Source organism: Portunus trituberculatus, chromosome 47, assembly GCF_017591435.1.
Source record: "Portunus trituberculatus isolate SZX2019 chromosome 47, ASM1759143v1, whole genome shotgun sequence".
Taxonomy (NCBI): Eukaryota; Metazoa; Arthropoda; class Malacostraca; order Decapoda; family Portunidae; genus Portunus; species Portunus trituberculatus.
The window spans coordinates 3,025,911-3,053,478 of record NC_059301.1 but is presented as its reverse complement, the minus strand read 5'-3'; the positions used below and the strand labels follow the sequence as shown (position 1 = coordinate 3,053,478).

At 40.6% G+C, this 27,568-nt stretch overlaps 1 long non-coding RNA gene across 1 annotated transcript in view; it reads right to left on the bottom strand.

The window, feature by feature from the left end:
- Nucleotides 1–19,581, bottom strand: part of LOC123498078 — a 156,740-nt gene extending 137,159 nt beyond the window's left edge. Inside the window, exon 1 of the long non-coding RNA XR_006672638.1 lies at nt 19,497–19,581. This is a non-coding gene — a long non-coding RNA (uncharacterized LOC123498078). The remainder of the gene's footprint in view (nt 1–19,496) is intronic.
- Between the last annotated feature and the right edge of the window lie 7,987 nt (nt 19,582–27,568).

Sequence of the window (27,568 nt, the reverse complement as noted above, 5' to 3'; positions counted from 1 at the left end):
ATAATAATAATAATAATAATAATAATAATGATAATAACAATGATAAAGATAACAATAATAATAACAAATAATACAATGATAACATTCATAAAGTGAATACTATGAATATGACTACAAAAATAAGAAATGATAATAATAATAATAATATCAGCCTTTACAATTCCACTACGGCAAAAAACTATCTTCTCACTGTTAGAAAAAAAATAGTAGTGAAGTACCTTACCATGTTTTCAAATTATTATAATGCTTGTTCTTATTGCTATGTACACACCAATAGCAAGTGCCTCATCACAATTACTGATTCAGCATTACAAGCAATTCATAAAAAAAAAAAAAAAAACGGTGTAGCAGTTTTTTTTCGTATTATCATCCTGCATCTATCACCTGCATCAGTAGCAAGGTTAATGAGTATAACAACACTCCTCCAAATATCTCCCTCACTCCTTTCTAAATCTACTTTGTAACAATGTTCTCATAACTTATTTTCACTTTCCATAAGTCTGACCAATTTCAATCATCACATTTTTTTCTTCGGCCGGTAAGTGCTTATGATCTCGTCCTGAATATCTTGCGACTGACCTGAGCACCGCAGCCCTTTACTTTAGTTCTCATTCTCCTCCCGTCACCACTTACTCCCTTGTTCCTCTCCTCGTGGGTAACCTTTGACATAACCTTTGACAGCGACACACATCTGTCTCACCTCCCGTATATGGCACAACATTATCTGCATAAATCTAATTCGAAACGGTCGATCCACCTAATATCTCCACCTTTCACCAATTCCACACTCTCTCCGCCACCTCTCTTGTCATCGCCTCCCTAGTAACGCCAGCTACATGTGCGCCAGACAACCATGACGGCATAATGCATCGCCTTTCCTTCTGAAATGCAACCGGAAAGAATCACTGGCCATTCAGTCGATATTAGCTCTTGAATCACTATCATTAGCAAGTTCTCGTGGCCTTTCCATCTTTACTTTATCATGAAAATTCGGTACTATTTGAGATTACCCTTATCTTCATCAGTCTTTGCTTTATGTTGTCTTTTAATTCTTTCACTGTCGGGCGATGTCTTCTAAAATTCAATATCATTTGACATTCCTGCTTAGCTTCGTCTTGTGTTTTTGTTTCCTGTTTCTCTTAACAGTTTCACGGCTAAACAATTCTCTCCTTATTAACGAATTCTTGCGCAGACTTTTAGTCCGTATTCTCTTTGTTCTCTGCTTGAAAATTATTCTCTATCATCTACGTTTTCTTTTTTCTGTGTCTATACAAACTATTACTTAGTGTTTTAAATGTTGACAACACTACAACAGCAATAAAAACAAGGTTAATGATACGAGAAAATGTTGCACTCCTCACAAGTTTTCTTTGATAATGTGTTCCAGGAAATAACTTACCAACACATCTCTTACTGGCCAGGGAACCACTTCATATCCATCACCAATCCACCTAAGTGAATCAGATACAATTTATGGGCAGCCAGGTATTCCATAGACTTCATATAGATGATATTCAGTAAAATTATTCATGCCTGATATGAATAGTGACCTTTGATTTTATGCAGCACCGCACGCACATCAATCACTTGGGAGATCTTCGACATTTTTCAAAACCTTTTAGCAATTGTTCCATAAATGCTTCGGCGTAAGTCCATCAACACATTTTATTGTCTGTCGGTCCACCTCGGTCCCAGCAGGTGTTCCTCCCCTCCCTCCAGATATCTGCTTTTCTGAACCTGATGTTCCCTGAGGTTCCTACTTTATGTAATCAGATAAGGTATCACATCTTATTAGAAGTTAAATTTGTCTATACCTGACATTTGTCTCCATTTGACATTACCTAAGTAGGCAGCTTAGTTTTTGTCATCATGGTTATAATAAAAAAAGAAAAATGTCACTCTGGTGTATTGATAAAATATAATATTCGTATATATACGTACGAAATGTAACTTACAAATCTACACTTCAAAGATTAATACAAATTTTATCTTAATGCATTCATGATGTTTTCTTTTCCTCAACCGTCAGTCTTCATCAGTTTGTCTCTTTTATCACTTCACGATTTGCCTATCATATTGTGCAGAGATTTTAAAGCTTACACCCACTCACACACTCATAGTAGAAGAAGAAGAAAAAGATGAAAACAAAAAGGAAAAGAACAATAGAAAAAAGAAAAAGATAAAGAAAAAGGAAAAGATAAAAACTAAAAAAAAATAAAAGAAGCAGAAGAAAAAAACAGAAGCAGAATCAGAACAAGAAGTAGAAACGACAACACTAATTAAAATGAAAGCGAGGGCGCAGCATACAAGAACGAAGGAGGTGCATGAATCTCACTTTCTATTCCTAATGTTATGAGTCACACGTGCCGCGTCCTCTGCACTGCCTTTGCCGAACACATGACGGCGCCACACACTCACACCCACACCTCACAGGTGATCGATGGCCAACTCACACATTCTATTTTTTTTCTTTTTGTGTGTGTGTGTGTGTGTGTGTGTGTGTGTGTGTGTGTATGTGTGTGAGCCTGTGTTGTCTGAGTATATTGCCTTGCAGAAATGTGTAAATGTGCAGGTACTATTACCTATAAATTAAACTTTCAATCCACCTCGTACTACAACCAATACAGTGTTCGCTTATAAAAGACTTGCGCATTAGAATACAATGTTTCTTCACGTGTAAGAATGTGAGAATGTGCCACAACTCATGTACAAAGAGCACTTCTGCAGAGGCTCAGGCAGTTTGGGCAAGTATCAACTCACTATTAACGGAAGGTGAAGGGCGCCGGCAGTCCGCTTTCAATTTAGCAATGCAGATGCAACACAAACATGATTATTAGAAAATATTTGGATGGAACTAAACGATGTAACACATTTATTAGAACAGGAAACTAGATCAATGGGGATGGTACCATATCTCTCTCTCTCTCTCTCTCTCTCTCTCTCTCTCTCTCTCTCTCTCTCTCTCTCTCTCTCTCTCTCTCTCTCTCTCTCTCTCTCTCTCTCTCTCTCTCTCGTCGTCCATTCCTAACAGTAAAATCATTATCTTCTCTCATTTATCTCCGTGCAAAAGACGAGTTTACTTTCAAATTTCCCTCCAATAACTCTCTCCAACTGTTGCTGATCTTGCCTTCCTCTCACTCCACGTCTAAGTTTCACTCACAAATGCGAAGGTGAGGACCTGATTACTATTATACTGTCTTCTTACGCGCTAAACCATCACTTTCCCCAGACTCACTGTAATTTTCACCCCTTAAGTCGTGTCTATGCTTTACATTACTCTTCCGGGCGCCGCCATATCCATTCAGCCATTCATCTTAGCTAAGTAACCCAAGTACTCGACCATTCCAAATTCCTCAGAGTGCTCGGAGTGCAGACTCGTTGGTCTAATATACATACTGAATCCTCCATTATCTCATAAATCGTAGCTGCATAGGTATTTTACATCACCATCTGCTTCCTTCTTTCTCACATGTACTACGACGCCGCCACCGCCGCCGCCGCCACCGCCGCCGCCACCGCCGCCGCCGCCTCCTTGCTGCATCTCAGATTGATTCCTTTAGTTAGTGCAAACACGCGGAAATCGATTTTTTAAATTTTTTTCATATGAGGATTAGGTGTTTTCACAGTACAAGCACGTACACTCACGCACACTCACTCACGCAGGCAAGAGAAAGCACGTACAAGCATTTACACACACACAGACACAGACACACACACACACACACACACACACACACACACACACACACACACACACACACACACCCGAGAGAGAGAGAGAGAGAGAGAGAGAGAGAGAGAGAGAGAGAGAGAGAGAGAGAGAGAGAGAGAGAGAGAGAGAGAGAGAGAGAGAGAGAGAGAGAGAGAGAGAGAGAGAGAGAGAGAGAGAGAGAGTATACATCAGACCTGTCCATGGTCATGAATTTTTAGCTTACTTCCTCAAATTTTTATTCCTTTTCATCTTTCTTTTTTCTCTCTCAATAGCGAAAGATTACCTTTTACTGCTTCGAAAGCCTGCAATTTCGGTTTTACAAATAATGTTTAATGTGATTTGCAGAAACCAACTATAATGGGTGGAGAGGAAGGGAGGCAGACAGGCCAACGTGCCCTTAAGGGGGAGGTGGTGGCAGGGGCAGGAGTCATCAAGCAGTCAAGTGCGACTGACGTTTTCTCACTGATGTGAACAACAAAACAAAATAACTCTTATTTGCGCTTGCTCCCTACACCACACTGACTCCTTGGCTGCTATTTTAACACTTCCCTTATGCATTACGTCTCTTCTTTTTCAATAATATCTACAATAGAAAAAGAATAAGGTCATTGCATTCCTGACTGTATAAATAAGAGTTTAGTTCGTTAGTACGCAGTAATAGCAGGATGCACATCTGGAACCGAACACCAGCCATCAGGCTCCAGGTGTTACCTGCCACTCAAGGCACAAACATTTGGTACCGAAGCGGCTCACGTGATCCCACCCACTGTATCTTGCTACCTTCATCCGCCTGCTGCTGCTTGTGGTTTCCTGCCACTTACACATTATTTACCAAACAGCCTCACAGTGAGTGTCGAATGTATGCAATGCACGATTTCTTAACACTCAAATTTCATTCCTTCTTCCTGTCCCTCCCTTCACAGCTCTCTTTTTTTTTCCAGTATTGTAATGTTAGTGACTGCAGCAGTTCCTTCTCTTTATTTAAATATGATATCCGGATATGGCACAAGAAAGAGTGTGTGTGTGTGTGTGTGTGTGTGTGTGTGTGTGTGTGTGTGTGTGTGTGTGTGTGTGTGTGTGTGTGTGTGTGTGTGTGTGTGTGTGTGTGTGTGTGTGTGTGTGTGTGTGTGTGTGTGTGTGTGTGTGTGTGTGTGTGTGCGTGCGTGCTTATGAAGTGTTTTCATCATGAAGCTATTCCTATCATGGAAGTCCACATTTCACACATAAGTCTAATTTTTGATAACAGCAACACGAAACAGTGAGTCAGCACCAAACACAAGGTCACTGTCGGACTATGTTAGCGTTACGTAATGAATGACTCACCACCAAACATCGCTAGGCGAAAACAAGAAGCAAGATAAAGGAACAATTAATAGAAACGTAGAAAGCAAGGCCTATGAGTAGTATGTCAATTTTTTACATATTTTTTTACTAAATCAAACTATGACTGTTTCAAGCGAGCAGATCTGCTTTATGACGTGTGCTGGGGTTTCAGAAAGATGGAACCCTTTACAAACTCGTATATCTGTAATCACAAATTGACACTGAATAAAACTATATCATAAATAAAAACAAAAATAAAGTTTCAAGTAAGGACCTCTTTTAATGGTAGGTATTTCATCCAATGGTTAGTTCAATGGTGTAGGAAGAGAACAATTTCAATTCAGATCTATATAGCTTTCAAACACCATACTATCATCTCGTAGTGAGCGACTTTAAAGCTCTGCAAAGGAACTAAACACTGCCTCATGCTGATGCAGTTTTAAGACTATTGTTGTTTTGTTTAGAATATATATATATATATATATATATATATATATATATATATATATATATATATATATATATATATATATATATATATATATATATATATATATATATATATATATATATATATATATATATATATATATATATACGTAAGTATTACGATGAATTAATTACGGTAAATTTACGGACGACATGAAGATAGGTAGGTTAGTTAGGTCAGAATCAGACGTCATCGCCTTATAGGAAGACTTGGATGGAATGGGCGGATGGACAGACATGGAAAATGTAGTTTAATATTAACAAATGCAAAATAATTAGCAAAGCTAAAATATACCCACACAGTAAATACACAATAAAGGACGAGAAACAGGTAATTTCAGGGCACGAAAAAAGCTACAGGAATTATAGTAAACTCTGGTCTTCGTGTAATAAAACAATACATACCAGCCAAACATAAGAGAACGAAAAATATTTACTGCTAGGAGTGTTAAGGCGGTGTCCTCAGACCATCAGACAACAAGAGTAGTTTCGGGAAGGAGTACGCACTGCTCACGGGTGCACGGTGAGGTCTGGTCGTTTTCTGCTTTTCATCTGTTGTAAATAACACTTTCAGAAATTGTTTCAGTTGTGTGCATTACGTGTCTGATTTTATATGTGCTCGGTACTGTAGTTTTCGTATAGCTCAAGTGTTTCATGTGGTGAACTGATAGTGGATTACGATGATTTTTTAATTTTTTTTATTATTATATTACCTTTTATGGCATTTGCCAAGTAATGACTACGTATTTTACTGTCGTTGGTTTTGCACGTTGTGTTTGATTATTTTGTTGTTATCCTATAAGTGCATTTATATTGTATATTTTTTTATTTATAATTTTTTTTTATGTGTGTGTGTGTTTGATTAAAGTGAAGCGTTACTGAGTTACGAGATTTCACAGACCAAGTTATTCATAAAGTAATAAAAAAAAAAAAAAACATTTGTCGTTGCAAAGTTATCTGAAGTTTTACTGACCTATGTTAGTATGTAAAATCATTACTGGTTATTACCTGCCTATGTTTTTGGAGTTAATATTTACCGGGTATCAAATAATCATGGCTTTTCTGACGTGCATTTATGGCTTACCCAACTGTGAAGCCATTACTTTTTTATGCAAGAGGAAAATTGGCCAAGGGCAACAATAGAATACAAAAAAAAGCCCACACAGTCGTCAATACCCATACAGATCCGACAGGGCTAGACAAAAGACAGGAAAAAATGTTACTCAGTGCTCACATTCTTCAGAGTTCCATTGGTTATTGTGACGAACAAGGCGACAATTTGCACCACAAGAGAGAACGGAACAAATAACAATACAAGCGACGATGCAGAGAATGAAGAAGAAGGGAAAGATATGAGTATAAAGAGTGAAAGATATCTTCCAAGAAAAGGAAGATAAGGATGCAGAGAATGACGAAAAAGACAAGGATCAAGAGAATGATGAGTACGAGAAGGACATAGACAATGATGAATAAGAGAAGAATGCAGAGAATCATGAATAAGAGAAGGATGAAGAGAATGGAGGATGATGAGTAAGACGAGAAGGATAACAGAATGAAAAGAAAAAAGTGAAGGATGCACAGATTAAGACATTTCCCAAAAAGAGGTGAAGGAATAGGATGTATCCATCTCTTACTCTTCATTCTCTGCATCCTTCTCTTACTTATCATTCTCTGCATTCTTTTTTTTTCGTCATTCTGCATCCTTCTCTTTTTACTCATCATTCTTTGCATCTTTCTCTTCTTAATCATTCTCTACATCCTTGTCTTACTCATCATTGATGAGTAAGATAAGGAAGCAGAGAATGATGAGTAAGAAAAGAAGGATGCAAAGAATGAAAGGGAAAAATTAAAGGATGCACAGATTGAGACATTTCTCAAAAGAGGTGAAGGAACTGGATACAGATAAGGCGAGAGATTACAACACGAACGACGCGCTATGCGACAAATGCGATAAAATACAACACGATTTTTTATTTTATTTTTATGTTGCAGCCTATAGCGCCTGTAGGTATACTTGAAGAGTATATGTGGGAAGCGTTGTCCAGCTTTTACCCATTAGTGGTGCAGGCAATTTTGTTTATAGTAGTACCCAAATTAGGGTCCATATCACCACCCAAGCGCATCTTTGATGTAACCACCTAAAACCTGGGTATCATGGTGACATGTAGGTAACTTTAAACCACTCGACAAATGGCATAGTTTCAAGGCGGTATGTGGTGGGATTCGAACCTACGCATGGACGTGTGCCCTATCCCATGCTCACCACCTTATCCACTACACAATGCGACAAAATAAAACACGATATACGAGCAATACGATAAAATACAACACAAACGATGAACAAGATTCAACACGAGATACATGTGGTGCGACAAAATGCAACACGAGCCACGAGCGGTGGGACAAAATGCAACACGAGCGATGAACGATGCGATTACATACGAGCCAACAAAACACAACAAAAATTACTAAAGAGGCAACAAAATATAACATAACCAAGGAACGATGCGAGAGAAGTTGTATATCATGGATTACGTTTTCTTATTATTTTCTCAAAATATACCACTCAGTGTCGAATTTATTCATGATAATATTCAGGTAATCTTATTTCCTTTCATGTCATTCTGTGGACACTATGTTAACAATAATCTTTCATATTTCTTTCCTTGTTCTTTTCTTATATTTCTTTTGCCTCTTTAGTTTCGTCTTAGTCGTCTGTTTCTTAACCATTTCTCTGCTATCCTCATCCAATTTTGAAAACACTGCTAAGAAGATTGTTTGCCTGGATCCTGAGACACACATTAGAAGGTTAATTTTGTGTTGCTTTTACCAAGCAATGAAAGAGACAAGTACAACACTGTATAAACATTTCGAAGTGACAACGTGAACAATATTTCCAGGAGTGTGTCCAGTCTTCCCGTCTTTCCTCTTTCCAGCTGGTGGTGTGAGGTGCAGGGAGGCAGAAACAAATTAAGAAAAATCCCAGATAATTAATACAAATAATTAGATTTCCCAAACTGATACCAGTTTAGTTCCGGCTATCCAACGTCGATATCTTATTTTATATCAGTCATGTACTCTCTCTCTCTCTCTCTCTCTCTCTCCAAGCGACACACAGAACACACGCAAGGTATTAGGAATATCTCAGTAGAGTAAATCGTAACTTTCATCATTATCATCGTCATTATCATAATTGGTGGACGTGCTTGGACGAGAGTGACAAGCTCTATCGATTGTCTGGGTGAGCTTGTGGAGAATTGAGGTGGGAGGCAGGGAGGTGAGTGGCGCGTCAGATATGCAGATGCTCTAATGTCAAAACCGAGTGCCATCACCACCAAGCCCAGCAATCAACACCAATGTCCATGGACCATAAAGCAGAAAGAAAGCCACCAGTTTTGTCTCCAATAGATAAACAGAAGAAAAATTGTAAAGAAAATAAAGTGTGAAATAGGAACTGCAACAATAACCTAACAGTGGTGATGAAATTTAGTCACCATACCTCTACCATTCTGGAATCACATAATGTACGATTATAATCTTGTGCATGTATATTTGCGTACTATTAGTATTAATTTCATACGCCTTATACATTCGTAAGACACAATAGGGACCGATGATTAAAGCTAATACGTGATTAAAACTTTTGTTAATTCATACTTATCCTTTTTTCCGGTATACGTAGTACTGATATCGCATCTAACTGGTACCATCAGTGACAGTCAGGCACCTTTAGCATATTCACTAGTATACCATTTTTTTTTTTCGCAAACACAACTCTTTGGAGAATCTTTTTGGGAAAACATTCTCTTTCTATAAGCTATATCAACCTAATATTCCCTCTATTCTAATGTTTGTTTCCATGCAAGCAGGTGTTTACCATCCCCGCTATATACTAGCAAAGGACAGTAGCAGTAAAAGAGTTAAGAAGACACCCACCATGCTCCATCATAACCCATACCACAGCCACCACCATCAGTATCACCGCCACCACCACCACCACCACCTACAACCACGCACTGATCCAATGCCTGGAGCGCGAAAGGTCACTCAACTGGTTGACGGGAGGAGCTGGTGGGCCGGAGTAGCGCGACAAGGGACTTCACACACACCCTCTGACCTTCCCATCCCCCACCACCGTAGCCTCCCCACCCATCCGCCAGTACCCAAATGTCCACCCTTCTATTAAAAACTTTGCAAGGCAGAATCAGCTTAAAGTTCAGTTACATTTTCCTGAATAATCCATGTGAGTAATGACTGTAGAGAAGACGCGGCCTCTATAGTTTTCACTGTACTATTGAAAGCGCTAACACTTTTCTCTTGATGCTAAAGTGATAGCCTGAAACATTTACATATACCATCGATAAATAGAAAAAATAAACAATTGATAGGATAAAGTGAATAATAATAATATTACTTTTTTTCAGAAAATATCAAACAGCAGGTAACACTGAAAGAATTTGACAGACAATCACTTGCTAATTACATACAATCTACCCTTTCATAGCTGACGAAGTAAATTGCAGCACAGATTCAGCGAGCAACGTTGGCAACACAGCGTGACTTGTAACAGACTGATCAGTGCTAGATTTGGTTGAATTTTGGGCAAACATACGCCAATCTCACAAGATTTTTTCACCAGTTACTTGCGCATCACTGCTCATGTCATCGACTTCGTAAAATTTGTACGTGCAACTTCCAGTGGCATGGTCACCACCACAACTCCATCCTCTCTCAGCATACGCACGCACACACACACACACACACACACAGGCATTCTATCCCCCAGCATACATAAGCAACATTATTATAATATATATAAAATAGTTATTAACAGTTTTATCAGCCGTTTTCTATGTGACTCAAAAATTTTATTGAGGCAAATGACAGCCTTACTGATGACCTGCTGTGAAGAAAAAAATATTCCTCTGTCGATTATAGGTTGCAGGTCTTCCATCAAGGCGGCGGCAGTGCATGGGCCTCGTAACACTGCCGCTCGTCGTCCCCTCACACCTCAACTGTGAACTACGACAACTGTTCTTCCAGGCAGTCTGAAGGAAATCTACGTGTCATTTGGATAAGGATAAACTAGTAAAACTTCTGATGAACACTTTTTCTTTGTGGCACATTGGGTGAAAAAAAGTGACATGGAAGCAACCTTGAAGACAGACAGCGGAGGTCAGGCGCCCCGCCCCCAAGCAAGGCGAGTCACCATCACAGAAATTTACTGATGGTCAGACCTGTCATTAGTAGGTTCATCGGACAAGACCAAGCATAAGAAGGAACGTAGATTTCCATTTTAAAATATCTGCTCTTTTATATGTATAATAAATAACTTTCTAACCATTTCAAACTTATTACTAATGATAATTACTAAATATTTTTTCTCATGATGAGCCTTCGCGGCGAAGCTTCTCATAACTTGCTCTTTTCATATTTCATCGGAAGGAACTTGGTAATGGGAAGAACACATTCAGAAAGAAGTACCTGCTAACCTGCCTGCCTTCCTTCATCTGGCCAAAAACTAATTAAAAAGGATCAGATTAAACTATATGAAAATCACGGTATTTTTTTTCTTGCCTGGGTACGCACGAGACTCTTCACTGTAATAATCTACTATATTTTTTTTGTAAAGATTAATTTCTTTTGTCTTACTTTTTAATGGAAGTCATTAGTCGTCTATATCGAAACAATATTTTCTGATCTCAACCCAATGACTCAAAACATGGATAATATTTGCAGTCAGTTTCTCTTCTAGGTTTCCTATTGTCTAATTATTAAAGATAAAACAATGCCCAACGAAGTTATTTCCAAGTCTTTCCACAAGGATGAATACGAGTCAGTGCAGTTCACAACAACTTCAACTTCCTCTCAGTAATGCCTTCCTTGCGAGGAGCCTTTGTGTTGTCAGTGTTACCACGTACCTGCGGAACACTACTAATCTTCCTCTCTTATAATAAACGTTCTATTTAACATGTAGGCGAGTCAAAACTGTATTTCGCAAAGTTCAGAGTAAAGCAGTGAGATCATAAGTTGAACATGTATTACCATTTTTACATCAATGCACAGTCTAGTGGACATTTCATTTGTTCAAAGAAAGAGATAGCGGGAATCATTATAAAATGGAACAGATTGGTAGCCGAAAAAATCAATGAAGACGCAGGGTGAAGCAGCTGATGGTGATGACAATGGTGAGAATGATAGTGATGATGATGATGATGATGATGATGATGATGATGATGATGATGATGATGATGATGAGAGAGAGAGAGAGAGAGAGAGAGAGAGAGAGAGAGAGAGAGAGAGAGAGAGAGAGAATTTCCTGCACACCAAGCACCGCTCCCAAAAAAGAAAAATTAGCAAAGGAATCAACAGGGATAGTCATATTAGTTTTGATTATGAATGGTGAATGATAAAAACAAAGACGGCAATGACAATGATAATGACAATAATGGTGATAAAGATAAGGATGACGATGAATGAGCAAGTGATAAAAACGGTTACATTTAAACAAGACAGAAAAAAACATCAAATATCAAAGTCTCCAGTTGTCACCCAGTCAGCAAATGACGGTCACTATATGCGCACCTTATATAACCTGGATGACAGCTGCCCGTGTGCCTCAGGTTAGTCACCTGTCACCGCCTCAAAGGTCAAGTGGCAACAGTGATATCTGCACCTCAGCATTTACAAGTGCAATAACCTGCTATTTAAATCTTTTTGTTCCCCAATAATATTTCTTACTTTTTCGGTGTTACAACCTTCTATCCTAGTTCTTTTGTCCCCCACGAATATTTTCTACTTTTTCGGTGTTATCTCCGTAATGGCTAATACTTAAGATTCAGAGTGGTATACTGAGAGTGTTGGAAAGAAACCTGAAGAGTTCTGGGATTGGTAACGTGGGTGTGAGGAAAGGTACTTGTAAATTTGTTAGTGTTACAAAGAATGCATACTTAGAAAGAATGAATTTTCTAGCTGCGTCTTATGTCTTTTTTTTTTCTTTTTTGTCATGTCAAACAAACCACTTGTTTGCCGGACAATGTTGGCTTGTGTCCAGCACTTTCCTGGAAGGGAGGTTGCCTCCATCTTGATTTTTTTTTTTTCGTATTACCATTACTATTATCATCATCTATCCTGATTATTTTTTTCTCATCATTACTTTTATCATCATCATCTATCCTGATCATTTTTTTCTTATTACCATTACTATTATCATCATCATCATCTAAATGGGGCAATGACAACAATACAGTGCAGGATGAACATGAACACCAACCACCACCTTATCACCATCGCCTCCCCGCACTGCTTAGCTAATGCCGGGGCTGCTTATTTCGAACTCTTCTACAAATGAGGTGGTTTCTGTTCACCGCAATCTCTTCGTGTGAGAGAAATATGGACGGGATAACTAGCTACCACGTGGTCAACACGCACGTGATTCAGGCAAGGAAAATCTGAAGCAATAAGGTGCCATTCACGACTACTGCCAGAAATGGTACACGGCGTCGGACAAGACATTAATGGCCTTCAATTGTTCCATAATCGCCTCCTTTGTCTGCAAACTTCATGGCCAACTGATCGCTCTTTCACCCTAACGAGCACACCGCCCATCCACCGACACATACCGACACACACACACACACACACACACACACACACACACACACACACACACACACACACACACACACACACACACACACACACACACAGTTATCATCTTATCTGAGTAGTTTCTCGTCACCTACTTGTTTCTTCACATCGGATATTTTCAAGACACTAAATGATAATGAAGTATAATCTTATATTTTCTTTTCCTTGGAGGCATATTTACATATGATTTTTTTCTTCATGTCAGATCAGCTTTGTGACATGCAAATTGACACCCTCATCACCACGTCCACCTCATCACCACGCAACACAACATTCAGTTTGTTTATACAACTACCTTTTAAAATTTGTAACCTCGTATGTCAATTTAATCCGGATTCTTCTATACTTTTTTTTCCAAAGTTTATTGGAATCTTTCTCACGATTCTAGTACTATTCTAACTAACAAGACATCATCAGTGACAAACACTCATGAGAGCCTGTCCAATCGTTTGAAATTTTTTAGAATAGTCCTTCTCAGAAAATTAAGCTTTGAAACATGACGAACAGAAATTACATTTTCTTTTACATCTCTACCAACATACGTATGTACTGTACATGTGTATACTTTCCACAGAGCCACCTACTACCTCCTCTCCCACGCACATCACTACGGGCGATAACAAGATAGTAAACAACACCAACACACACACACACACACACACACACACACACACACACACACACACACACACACACCACCTCACCTCTCCACATGACCCTTGCTATCCAACTTCCTGACTTTCATAATCCATATTAAGAGTCATATTCATCTTCCCCAGCTTGCAAATTACGGCTGTGTACTTTCTCCAACACACTAGCGTCACGCCACGTCACACGCGTCGCTGAAACTGCGCAGAATAGCAATAACACACCCACTTATGTTGGCCGTGAGTGGCAGGACGAGGCGGCTACATGGAGGAGCCGAGGCAGACGTGAGGAAATAAAAGAATGGGAAGAGCAACGGCTGGTAAGCAGAAAACGTAACAAGCATAGGTTATGTAAGAGTAGAAAACAAAAACACACACACAAAAAATAAAAAACAAAATAAATAGATAAAATAAATACAAATAAATCATAATAAATAAATAATATACAAGTAAAAAGAAAGAAAAAATAGACAAAAAAAAGATAAATTGAAAACTGAAAAAAAAAATGGGAAGGGAATATTCAACAACTGCCTTATGGTTCAGAACTTAAGGATACAAGGGAAGAAGGAGGGAAGGAGAAGGAAGGCGGACGTGGAGCAGGTTGGGGAAGGGAAGGAAGAAGGGGAAGCGAAGGAAAGGGGCTCGCCGATCTGCATGTAATCACTCAAACCCTGCACGAGTGATATATCAGAGTAACCAGCGTCATTACCGTCACTCTGCCAGGGCGAGGGAATATGTTAACGGCCCTCTGGCGGTCATTAGAAGCAATCACGAGTAATTATGAGGTCCGAAGTTGCCTGTCTGACGAGATGGATCGATTGGCCGCGGAGTCTTTTGTTGTGTTTTCAGGGAGACTTGAATCCTAGCCGACCACAGAGAGAGAGAGAGAGAGAGAGAGAGAGAGAGAGAGAGAGAGAGAGAGAGAGAGAGAGAGAGAGAGAGAGAGAGAGAGAGAGAGAGAGAGAGAGAGAGAGAGAGAGAGAGAGAGAGAGAGAGAGAGAGAGAGAGAGAGAGAGAGAGAGAGAGAGAGAGAGAGAGAGAGAGAGAGAGAGAGAGAGAGAGAGAGAGAGAGAGAGTGTGTGAGTGAGTGAGTGTGAGTGTGTGTGTGTGTGTGTGTGTGTGTGTGTGTGTGTGTGTGTGTGTGTGTGTGTGTGTGTGTGTGTGTGTTGATGGTGAAGGATGGGATGTTTTGCGGTGGGAAAGGAGCTAGTGGTGGTGGTGATGAGGACGATGACGTGTTGATGTGAAGGAGGAGGAGGAAGACTTTCGGTGGTGAAAGGGAGAAAGTGACGATTATGTGTGTGTGTGTGTGGTGGTGGTGATGGTGCTGGTTTTGGTGGTGAGATATGTGTGTGTGTGTGTGTGTGTGTGTGTGTGTGTGTGTGTGTGTGTGTGCGCGCGCACGTGTCAGTGAGCTTATCTATTTGTTTGTTTGTCCATTAAAATACGATGATGATATGACTTATGATAAAGAAAGTAGAAGGATTATTTGAACAATCATTAGGAGAACTATTCATACCAAAAAAAAAAAAAAGATAGAACCTGACATATTAGAAAACCAAGGCAAGAAGTGCCAGCAATATTTTAATGCTACGTCAGAAGTGTACATAGTTAATGAAGGCAATTAATTCATGACCACCTGGCGCAGTCTCTCCAGCCTATAACATTGAGCCCTGAGTTGATTGCTGTATTTTAATTATATACTGTGCTCTTCATACATGTGTTCTGGTTAAGTGGAAGAAACAAAATATTAACAATTTTTTTGCTCCTATGTACACCAAGTAAAAGTCGCACGGAGGGCTGAGGCGTTACGTAAACGTTTTAATATTTCATGCCAACTAAACGAAAATGCATATTAGGGAATGAAAGGAATGAGAGTGGTATATTTTTTTTTTCCTAATTGGGAAATGATAAGGTGGGAGGCTATATTGGTTCATGACTGTTCCTTCCATACCAATTAATCGCAGCACTTTCCAATTCGTATAAATTCAGACATATCCCCTACAGTATCACAAGTCCACGTACCATTTGGTCTCCACATCAAGTGGCAACTGTGTAATGTTTATCATGATGCATGTCTAACTACATAAGCACACACACACACACACACACACACACACACACACACACAGGTGCTTTATCAGTTGAGGCCGGTACGGTACACTGCCATCACCTCTCCAACAGCTGCACAAAAACTACGTTCATAGTATCAACTACGCCTTAAAAAAAAAACCATCCTTTGGCTGCTGACAAGAGATCGCTATGACTGTATGTTCTACTGGCATGTGTAATGATCATTTTGAAGTATAAACATAGTTAAACAATTATTGAATGGAGAGTGACAATAATATGAGGTTTCATCACAGGTTATGCGAGATACACACGAACAAAAAATAATACATAAGGAACGCAACACCACCTACATCAAGGCTGCTTATGCCTCAAAGTTATCTCCACTATGCTTCAGGACAGTGTTTCAGCTGTTCACTGCCACATCAGCTGCGCACTACCTTTACCTAACACCTGCGTTCCAACTACAACAGACTAACTACACACCTACGATGGCACAGTAACAATCAAGAGCCTACGCACTGCACCCTACTTAATTCATACATACAGACAACTGAACGTCATTAACTACACGTTATTTGTGTACTAATTGATGGTCACTCTCGTCATCGCATCAAGAGAGGAACACCATCTGGACACTTTTTTTTCAGAGTGCGCGCTGAATACTCTGCGCCCACCAACAGCGCAGCCCTAAGTGCATGCGCGCCTGTCTGAGTTGTGAGTTGAGGCGGGCAGTTGTCTGTCAGCGGGCGGGGTTTCAATTACCAGCGGTGAAAAGTTGTCGGGTGAACTGTTGTTGGCGTGGGGCATTTGTACGAGAGGGGACCACGAGGGGGTGGTAGTTGGAGGAAAATAGACTTTTCCAGGGGAATTATCCTGTAGGCAGTTATCGTTTGGCGTTGCAGTTCGGTGGCAGTTAATCGAGGCCGTTGCTTCGGGACACGTACGTACGAGTACGCGAATGTTGCGGGGCAGAGGTCGCCTGCGCTGTCGGTGTGCCTAGAGAACACTCGTCAGAATATTCACAATACTTATCGAGTCTGAATCTTGTACCTCCGATGTTTTAAGACTGCTCTTCTTACATTAGTTAAATAATTAGAGTACTTTAAATGTGTTGGACGAGCAAAGTGAATTGTTGTCCCAAGATGCGGTAAATCTATAGAACAGCAACTCCTTACATATTCTTCTCTATTACCCCCAAACAAGACCACAAGGTACGTGTTCTCCATTAACTACTCATCATTTTGTGTTATTATTGCACGGATTAGAGAGGAGGTCCTGTTTTAAAGATTTACGCGAGATAGGTTAAATTAACAAAATTCTAGGTATAGAGAGATTTCGAGACGTTTTCAAGACCAAATTGATAACGTTTAAATGTGTTTGATTACCAAAATAGTTGACAAGAGAACAAAAAATAATAGCAGTTACTTGACTATCAAAGCAGTTAACAAGTCCAGCCCTGGCAGGTTTACCGAGGAATGAACAGCTGTTTTCACGAGAGGTAAATTTCTTTAAGATCGGTCATCGGTGGAGAATTTGTCGCATTCGCTATTGCCGCCTAACGATCACAGCATAATTCCTTCACGGTAATGCTTATTGAGAGGAAGAAATAAATGTATGTGAGGCTAATCGATGTCACCTAGATAGGCCAGCACCGCAAGCCAGTGTGTCGTGGAGAGGCGGTAGTGGAGTGTGACGGCTGGTATGGTGCGTGGCGGGTGGAGGGTGGAGGGTTGGAAGGAGAGATGGAGATGGATGAGGCTAGGTAAGTGATTTGTCGCGATGGATATGGTGAGTGACGATGGTGGCTCATAATGACTAATGACTCACTGACTGCCTTATCGTAAATTTGTTTAGGTTGGGTGAGAATAAGTGATGGTGATGAGTATGGTGAGTGACGGTGAGTGATGCTGATAGGGATGGTGATGATGATGAGTGATGGTGATGCTGTGGCGATTGACTCCCTGGTTGACTGGTGATGATGCTGGTGATGGCTGGGAATGATGGTGATTGATAATTAATGGACAGCGGGAGTTGAAAGAGACGTATATGAAAATGTAATTAGTTTCGTATCGCATGGTAAATCTTGACTATTGATTATCATCTCATGAAGGCTGAGTATCGGGTTAGTGGTGGTGGTAGTAACAGAAGCAGCACCAGCAGCAGTGCTGGTAATGTTGATGGTGGTGGTGCTGGTGAGTGATGATAGTGATGATAAAGAAATAGTGCGTGAAGTAAGATGTATTAATGAGAGAGAGAGAGAGAGAGAGAGAGAGAGAGAGAGAGAGAGAGAGAGAGAGAGAGAGAGAGAGAGAGAGAGAGAAATATAGGGAAGGAGCGGAGGCGGCGAGAGATAACAGGGAGGGAGCGAGGTAGTTGTCTAGATGGGAAGGCTAGGAGAACGGAAGAAATAGTTTAGACCGTGCAGGTATTCTTTTTGTCACCAATCTAGTGAGAGAAGCCTTACAGAATGACACAGAAAGGAGAAATCCAATTACCTCAGAAATTAAGGTGAACATAATACTTAAATATTTTGATTATCGAAAAAAAAAACTAATTGCGCAGTAGGGATGATCGAGAGAGCCATTCTTGCCACCAAATCTTATGAAAATTATGTACAATGAAGAGCTCCTAAAGGATCGCATTTACCGTACTTTAAAAGTAGAATTATTATCTAAGCCTCTGTCTCTGTTCCCAGCACATGAAAACGAGAATATACTTATGGAAAATATAAGTGATTAACAAACGGCAGGTTCGGTTTCATCTTTTAGTATTTGAAATTAAGCACGCACTACATATAACATAATAATGATACATAGTTTCGTTCACATAACTTATGATATATTACTAAGAAATGACTTTCTAATGATAAGATACACATCTGCGATTTCAAGCTATGACGTGTCATAATCGTATTGGAGGTCCCAGAATGGTGAGAGGGAGGGAGGGGTAGGAGCGGAGCAAGATCGGTGCCAAATATCACTATCCCTTAATTACTAGTTGGTTTACATTCGGTTATCTATATTTTCAATAATTTCCCGTTCCCATGAGCTGGCTAGGCCATTTGTGGCAGGGTTGAGGAGGAAGGAGAGTGTTATATGGCATGGTAGTGATGACAATCAGCTTATGCGTAATGATTCATTACTATATACGTCACAAGAGTGTGTAGATATTTCTAGGAAAACAAGGGTTCCTGATAATATATTCTCACTTACTTACTCGTAATTAAACGATTTAAATATAACCAAACAACTCCACTATTTATGTCATCAGGCTAATCAACACTTAGATCATTAACATTGTTTTGTTTAATGACTTCTTATTCGATTCCACATGTGTTATACGATGCTGCTATTTGCGTCACATCACAAAGGTGAACGACTTTGTCACTTTGGCGCTAAAAATACACACTACATTACATATCTTGCTAGCTAAATCCGTCGCATCACAGAGCTATGAGACTTCTTAATTACACCGCCGGAGAATATCAGTCAATTATATTCAACTCTTCTTGTCTCCATGACCGTCACCTTCCAGCCTCTCCAGACCATCTCATCAACAAGCCATTACATACACCACACGGCAACAACAAGCGAGAACTTTACCTGCCACGCACGCAAGGACCACCGCAGGGACCACCACACCGACAGATGACAGAGGGACGCCACGCACACGCACTCAACCAAACACGGGGACTGAGAGTGAAGGGGGCGGAGTCCTGCCACTCGGCGAAACGCAACGCAAAGCTTCGGTACGAGTGAGACGGTAATTGACACACAAGAGAGTAAGAGGAAGAGATAAGCGGCATTGAAAGTATTGAAATATAAAGCCATGATGATGCAAAATGTGATATGGAATGGCTATATGTATAATGGCTGATAAATGGTTGAAATAAGATGGCATAAGCCTTGAACTCATTATCTGGTCCATTGATCCTGGCAGGTTATAGCGAAGTTCATTAAGGTTTTCAAGATTTTTCTAAGAAAATTTTTGAAAGGATTTTGCATCAACAATGTATCAAATACCAGGGTAACCAACTATTCTTCGCTGTTTCTATTAAAAGACGGCGTGATTGACCGAGTAGAATACCTAACAAAGTAAATTTAAAGCAAGAATGATGGAGTGAATCAAAATTAGCTAAAATTCAAGATACTTAGAGAGCTAGATATTAGAGTGACATATATAGTGCATGACTGTACATACTCTAATGATCACAGAGAAAATAATGGTAAATAAGGAAGCAGAATCGGATACAGTCATGAGCGAAAGTGGTGCCACGTCCTATGATAAGTGTGATGCCTCGTCTTTAGAATACAACACGGAGTGAAGTGATGTCGTGTGTGTGTGTGTGTGTGTGTGTGTGTGTGTGTGTGTGTGTGCTTAAAAACACAAACCATTTCATTATCTTAGTCCTATATCGTTTGCATTTAGTGTCCTATAAAATATGTTTACGTAGACACCATAAACAGAACTGGAGATTATATTTTTTCTAAGCTACATCACTTTTTAACCCCCTGGGAAAAGAATTATTGCCTAATTAGGATGAAAAATACGATTGTCAAACCATGAGGAGATTGAACAGAAGAGGAAGCATGGAAGACACAGGAAGCTTGATAACATTCTCACGCCAAGAGATAAGAGGTGAGCCACGCAACACATCGCCACGCTGGCTGAGAACATTCCTCGCTTCACGGTCTTGTATTGTGCGGTGTTCTTTATTAGACGCAGTATGTTGGATATGAGATTGTTACAACATTAGTACATAAATACGTGTAGTAATTTTTGAAATACGTTATCGTATATCATTTTATTTTGTAGACTAAGTGTAAATTTGTTTACTTTTTTTAATTGTTGCTGCAACGATTACTACCACGACCATCACCACTACCACTACCATTGCTACCGCTACTATTATTATTACTACTACTACTGCTACTACTACAACTACTATTACTACTAGTACTACTACAACTACTGCTGCTGCTGCTGCTACTACTACTATTGCTACTGCTGCTACTACTACTACTACTACTACTACTACTACTACTACTACTACTACTACTACTACTATTACTACTAGTACTATTACTTCTACTATTACTACTACTACTATTATTTATTGGACAAATACTTTTGACTTATTGATATCATTATGCATTATGCGCATATAACATCAATACATACGCGCATATATTTAAATCTCAAAAATGCATTTTCATATACTCTATAATCCTAATTTTTCTCTTTCCCTTCCTTCCTACTACTACTTCTTCCTACTACTACTGCTACCGCTACAGCTACTACTACAACCCTCACTGCCACTACAACCACAATCACAATCTAACTGAATTAGCAAAGGATGAAGCAATAGAGAGGGCAAGGCATTGTGCGTATGAAGCATAAACTGTGGAGTAAGTCTGGAAGTTCAAGGTCTCGGCGGCAGCAGCAGACGCAGGAGCGGGGGGAAAACAGGGCCACTCACATATCCCTGGCTGTGTTTTACTGTTTTATTTACAGCGGCCTTGCGTCACTGCCTTGAGGTGTTGCTTATCGGCGACCGTAAGATTAGATAAGACCCACCTGCACCGGTTGTCCCTTAGACAGCGCCGCCAGACATATCGGCGCCGCCACCTCCTGAGTGATACACACACACACACACACACACACACACACACACACACACACACACACACACACATTGACACACACAAGAAAGCAATTCCAAAAAGGGAAATTTCAGAAAGAGAAAAAGAAGCAGAAATTTATGAGACAAAAAGGAAACTCCTAATAGGTAAACAAAAATACAAAGATGTAGAAATTTAAGAAACATGCTTGTGAATGGAAAAAGAAAACGAATGTTAGACTATATATAATTGATGGAAGATGGTGAGAAACGTCAAAATTTCCCATAGATAAGCATTATTGATATTAGATTAATAGGAACATTCCAAAGCATAGAGATTTGGTACTGCTTACCGTTACTATAACAATTACTATTATCTCCCCTTCTCTCTCTCTCTCTCTCTCTCTCTCTCTCTCTCTCTCTCTCTCTCTCTCTCGTAACTGAGTACTCACCCGTGCAATATTTACGAGTCTACCTTCAGACAGGTGAGCCCAACAAACTTGGTAACACTTAGACGGGCGGACCCAATAATTACAGCCCGCACCTCCTCGGCCGCCGCCCCACCTGCTGCCTCTATGCGCTCGCCTTCACGCGTCGGCTAACAACGAGACTTACCTGTGCTTTACTTTCCAGGTCTGTGTCACTGTATTCACCCTCACCTCTGTCATATCTAGAGGCTCAGTTCAGTGTGTCTATGTAGGTGTCGCGCAGGTGTGCTTATCTAGCGTGTCTACAGGTGTGTGTGTGATAATTAACTGCCATGTTAGCTTTCTCTTTCCACTTTCCCGTTAATTGCACCTGCAAATTGGGAGATGTGAAGAGTCTAACACGTGATTAAGTGAGCATTTAAGTGTAATCATGTCTTTTATCATGTGTAAGCTTTATGCACATCTGACAAGGCGAGGAGGGATGGCGGGGCGGGGCTGGGCTTGGTGGGTGGAGGTGAGTGAGGCTTGGCGGGATGAAGAAGTCCTGGGCTGCTCCTCCACGCTCTGTTTCCCTGGATTCTGTGGGTGTCATATGTGCACGCTATTGAGAATCCTACACACACACACACACACACACACACACACACACACACACACACACACACGATCTATGAGCTCTGAGCTCGCTCCGTAATGGGGAAGACTGGCTGGGTGACCAGCAGACGACCGAGGTGAATTACACACACACACACACACACACACACACACACACACACACACACACACACACACACACACACACACACACACACATACACACAGTCATTTACATTGAAGAAGATAACCGTACTATTTAATTTTCGTGGATTCCCTTCATCAGTTTCTCCCACGTGACTTCGTTCATATCGCTTCTCCCAGATCGTGTGTTGGTGACGTGTACACAAACCATGGGGAATACTATACACAGACACGTAGTAATTTATATTGAAGAAGATAAGCAAGCTGTTGAATTTCCCTGGATTTCCTTCATTAATTCCTCCCCCGTGGCTCAGTTCCTGCAGCTTCCCGGAACATGTACATCCCAAACATTAATGAACACATGCATTTTTTTGCCTCTCTCCTTCACTCTTGTCCTCCACACACGCTCTCTTGACCCTTTTGCTACTATGTGCTAAGATCGCTTTCCGCGTCACATTCTGAGTCCCAGAGCGACTCAACACGCACACACACAGCTGAAATTTGTCGACTTTTTCTTCCGAATCAGAGAACAAACTGGTTGAACTTTAAAGCACCTTTGTTTAGTCACTCCTGGACCTTCTGGCGCCTGTCTCAGCATTGCTCCTTGACTCCACAGCGTTTCTTTGTCCTCCTTCACACATTCTCGGCGCTGATATGTCCTCCAAAGCACGCCTTCTCATAGTGTGCTGTCCTACCGTTGCTACACACGCGAATGAATGTTCCTTGATGAATAAAGTATGAAAATAAAAGGGTACAGTAAGAAGAGATCTGATAGAGGTAATCAAATAGTGTAGGAGATAATAATTAAAACGAGTGATGCAGACAAGATTCTTAATCTGTAAGGAACAAGAAGTCAGGAATTGAAGCTTGATAGAGTAATGTTTAATAAAAAAAAAAAGGAGATATATAAAGAAATTGGCTCATAAATGGAATCGATGACTAAAATAGACGTGGTAATCAGGTTGTTAATCCCAAACCAGCACGGAGACTTGACCGAAGATTAAATCAGTTTGTGGATAGGAATGAGCGATGGTTATATGTTGAGTATGTATGTACTGTACAGCGATCGCCACGTGTATAACTGTTGGCTTACCGCAGCTTCTCTCGTGTTCTCGTGCTCGGCAAGTATTAGAAAGGAGGAGAGGAGTACATTTATAAGTCACTCTCTGGCCTTGTGTGATTCCATCTATTAGCGCACGTCACTGCTGCACCGCGAACTATGGCCGGCCAGGATGCAAACCCATTGCTCATGATAACATGCTATTCCCTTCTTGTTCTCTTCTCGCCCATTATTATCCTCCATCTGAGCACAAATGGTTTTACTCCGTTTTCTTCCATCTATCATCGCACGACATTCTTCTGTTGAATCAAGAGATGGATGTGAGCATCATCTCATGAGGTTTTCATTGTGTTTCATACAAGTTGTTACGACTGTTATGACTGTTTAAGTTCCATTGCTTAGTTCTGTGTTTTCAGTCATAACTTCATAGTCTTTATTAACTTGCTTACTGCCATAGCCACCCTTTGTTCATTTTCAAAACAAAAGTATTTGCATGAAGACTTGGAATTAAGAGTAAGAGGTTAGTTTTATATTTTCTAGACAGAAAAACAGTTTAAAGGACTGCAATAAAAAATAAATGTATAAAAAATCGTAGATGATAATGAGGAAAAGTTTAGTGCAAGTGAAAAGGTTAATTCTATGGTATTAGGGAGAGAAGAGGAGATAAGGACGGTGAGAAAGGAAGTAACAGAGAATATAGTGAACGATGGCAACAGACAAAGCACCTGAAAAGTTGAAGAGTATGACAATAACCAACAGTATGAATAAACAGTGAAATCGAATGTAAACACACCCATAACACAGCGATTAAATAAATGGTAACAAAACATCTCACGGCAGCTGGAAAACTCTCTGAGCTTTACGTGACCGATAAGATGACTCAGAGATAAGGTATCAAAGTATCACACCTGGGCCGTGCCGCCTCCTGTGGCACTCGGGGGAGAAAGCAAGAAGGTCATCTGTTTCTTTGGCACCAAGCTCGCGGCCCGCGGTGTGACGTCAGTACTTCATTCTCCGTCGTGTGTACGTGACAGGGAAAGGTTAGGTTGGTGTTAAGGTCAAAGGCATTGGCGTCAGAGCTACACGTTAGTATGGTGTCGCCAATTTCACCTAATAGATGTCCTGAGTCTTTCCACGAAAGTGTAGAGAGTGAGATGTGTCTATAAATGGAAGCTTGAACAACAGATATGCAGAAAAGAAGGTCTTACACACACATACAACTCAGTTTTGAATTCATTCTACTGATACCACACACTCACGCACTCACACACAATAACCATCAACCATCACATACACACGCACACCTTACTCAGAAATACAGTGCAGGAACTGAAATGTTCACAAAACTAAGGCTCATAACTTAATAACGCGCCGGAGCAAGACCACTACGTATCGAAACCACTATGGCAGCCAACAGAGAAGCGGTGACAGACTGTATACTTACGGTCAAGAGGTGGAGTTGGCGAGGCCTCAACACCCAGCGCTCAATTGCCTTCCTGGATTGTTACCCTTGGTAACTCATGGAAGTTAGTTGAGATGAACCACAGCCCATAATGAGAAGGAAATATTGAGAGGATAAGCACCAGTCTCTGTGTAGGCGAGGTAATCAGTCACCTCAAACAATGGATGGGAATACAATTATGGTCAGAAGCTGAACAACAGCTATTGTGTTTAGTGGTTTCTCTTATTCTCAAGTCTCTGATCTACTGAAAATCTATTAAGTGTCAAGTTTTTCCAAAGAGATTGTCAGCACATCAGAAAATTTTATGTATAAGGAAAACTGCAAAATACGGTAAAACTTGGGTTAGATTGGTGGACTTCTAAACACGAACTTGACAATGGCCCCGTGTTAGTGGCCAGTGGATCCGGAATAGAACAGTCAAAACAAAAGATCTTTCAAGTTCATTTTCACAGTTTTTGTTATAGCACTCTAGACGGTGTGAGGAACGACAAAAGAGGGTTGATATAGGAGGGAGTCCGAGGGACAAGACAAGGGAAAAGGAAGAGACTACTAACAGAAAGCATCGATACTGTAGCGTTCGAAGCTTCACAAAAACAGTTACCATTCTAGCCCACGAATCAATGAGTTGAAGAATATATTAAACAGAGATCTACGTTCACAGTCAGAAAACCGTGTATCACTTACCAAACTGTCAAAGGGAAGGTTGCCTTATGGAACTCTTACTGCCATATATTATATATCATTGGGATTTTGTTGGCAGTTATGTCTCTCAGTCATTGGATAACGAGGTTGCTCAGTGGTAGTTGTTATAGTTGAGTTCATTAGGTGAAGTAATATATAAGCACAGAATTGTAAGTAAAACAATAATTTCTTCATTCATTTTTATTTTACTTAGTTCAACAGTACAGTCAACTCTCACTTGTAGACATCGAGAGGAAGAAGAGTACGGGGATGGAGGGGGCAAGGGGGCGGGGATCATAATTATGTACACTCTCAACACCTTCACTACTACGACAACGGGTGCGGTGGTGTGGCGCCCGAGGGATGCCAAATGAAAAAAAGTCGTTATAAAAAATGCAATGTTGGGTTTGTTATGCTTCATGCGATTCACTGAGTCACAATAACGTGTGTGTGTGTGTGTGTGTGTGTGTGTGTGTGTGTGTGTGTGTGTGTGTGTGTGTGTGTGTGTGTGTGTGTGTGTGTGTGTTATGTCAATTTCACTTCAAAGACTACACATAATTTAATTACATTAAACAGAAAGGAACTGAATCAAGTGTCAGTAAGTCGCGTCCCACGCGCCCCGGAGCTGCCGCCACCACCGCCACGCACAATAAAAATGGGTGGAAACACAGGAAAAGGCTAACAGAGAACAAATTATCACCAGCATGGGAAATAAGATCAAGAAACAGCGCCAGATTTACTACACTAGAGCGGCCGCGTGGGAGGGTAGGCGCCGCCTCGCCAAGGAAACGTGTCGCCCTCAGCGAGTGCATAGAAACAGAGGTAATGTTGATTTGTGTTCTGCCATTCACAATGAACCATGCAAGACGTGTCACCTCTGTGCATTCACAAGTACCAACCTCCCCAAGGCTGCCCTGTGGCAGGGAGGCCATGGGCGAAGGGAGGAACAGCTCCTGACCGTCTTCACGGCAGAGCATTATTATAAAGTCCTTAGATACACATAGATTAAATTATAATTCAGAAAATTACCCTGATTGAACTTCTGAACAATTAAAACTCATTGAAAACATTCGTGTCGATGCGTTCCGCTCCGCGCCGCGTTGCCCCTGAGGGAGTGTAGTGCGCGGTCTACGCTCGCCCAGCCACGGCTTCGCACGGCCCGGCGCAGTGCCGTGTTGCACTCAGCGCGGAGCTGCGAGGCGCTGCATGACACTGCACAACGATGCGTGGGTCTACTCGGTGCTGCATGGCCCCACACAGCTGTGTATGACGCAGCACAACACTGCTCGCCCCGCGCCCTCTGCATGGCCTAAGCCGGACACGACATTTTCTGAACCAGTAACATTTTCACATCGAAAGAAATGATCTGTTAACTGTATAAGGTAAAAAAAAGAAAGCAACAAATACTATCAACGGTGTGATTTGTAATATACTTATCTGTATTTATCATTCATTCCTGGAATATCACATACTGCATTTATTATGAAAATTACGCACCTATGTTATTTATTTTTCGTTACTTTGTTTATTTATTCTCAGTATTTATTTTGCTGTCGATTTTCATGTATTTAGTTTTCACTAGTTTTCAATCACACAGCAGTGTGTGTGAGTGGACAGCAGCAGACAGTGGCTGCTGGCCTCGTCTTTTCTTACAAACTCCTATTGTTCACAGACTCTATCAAGCG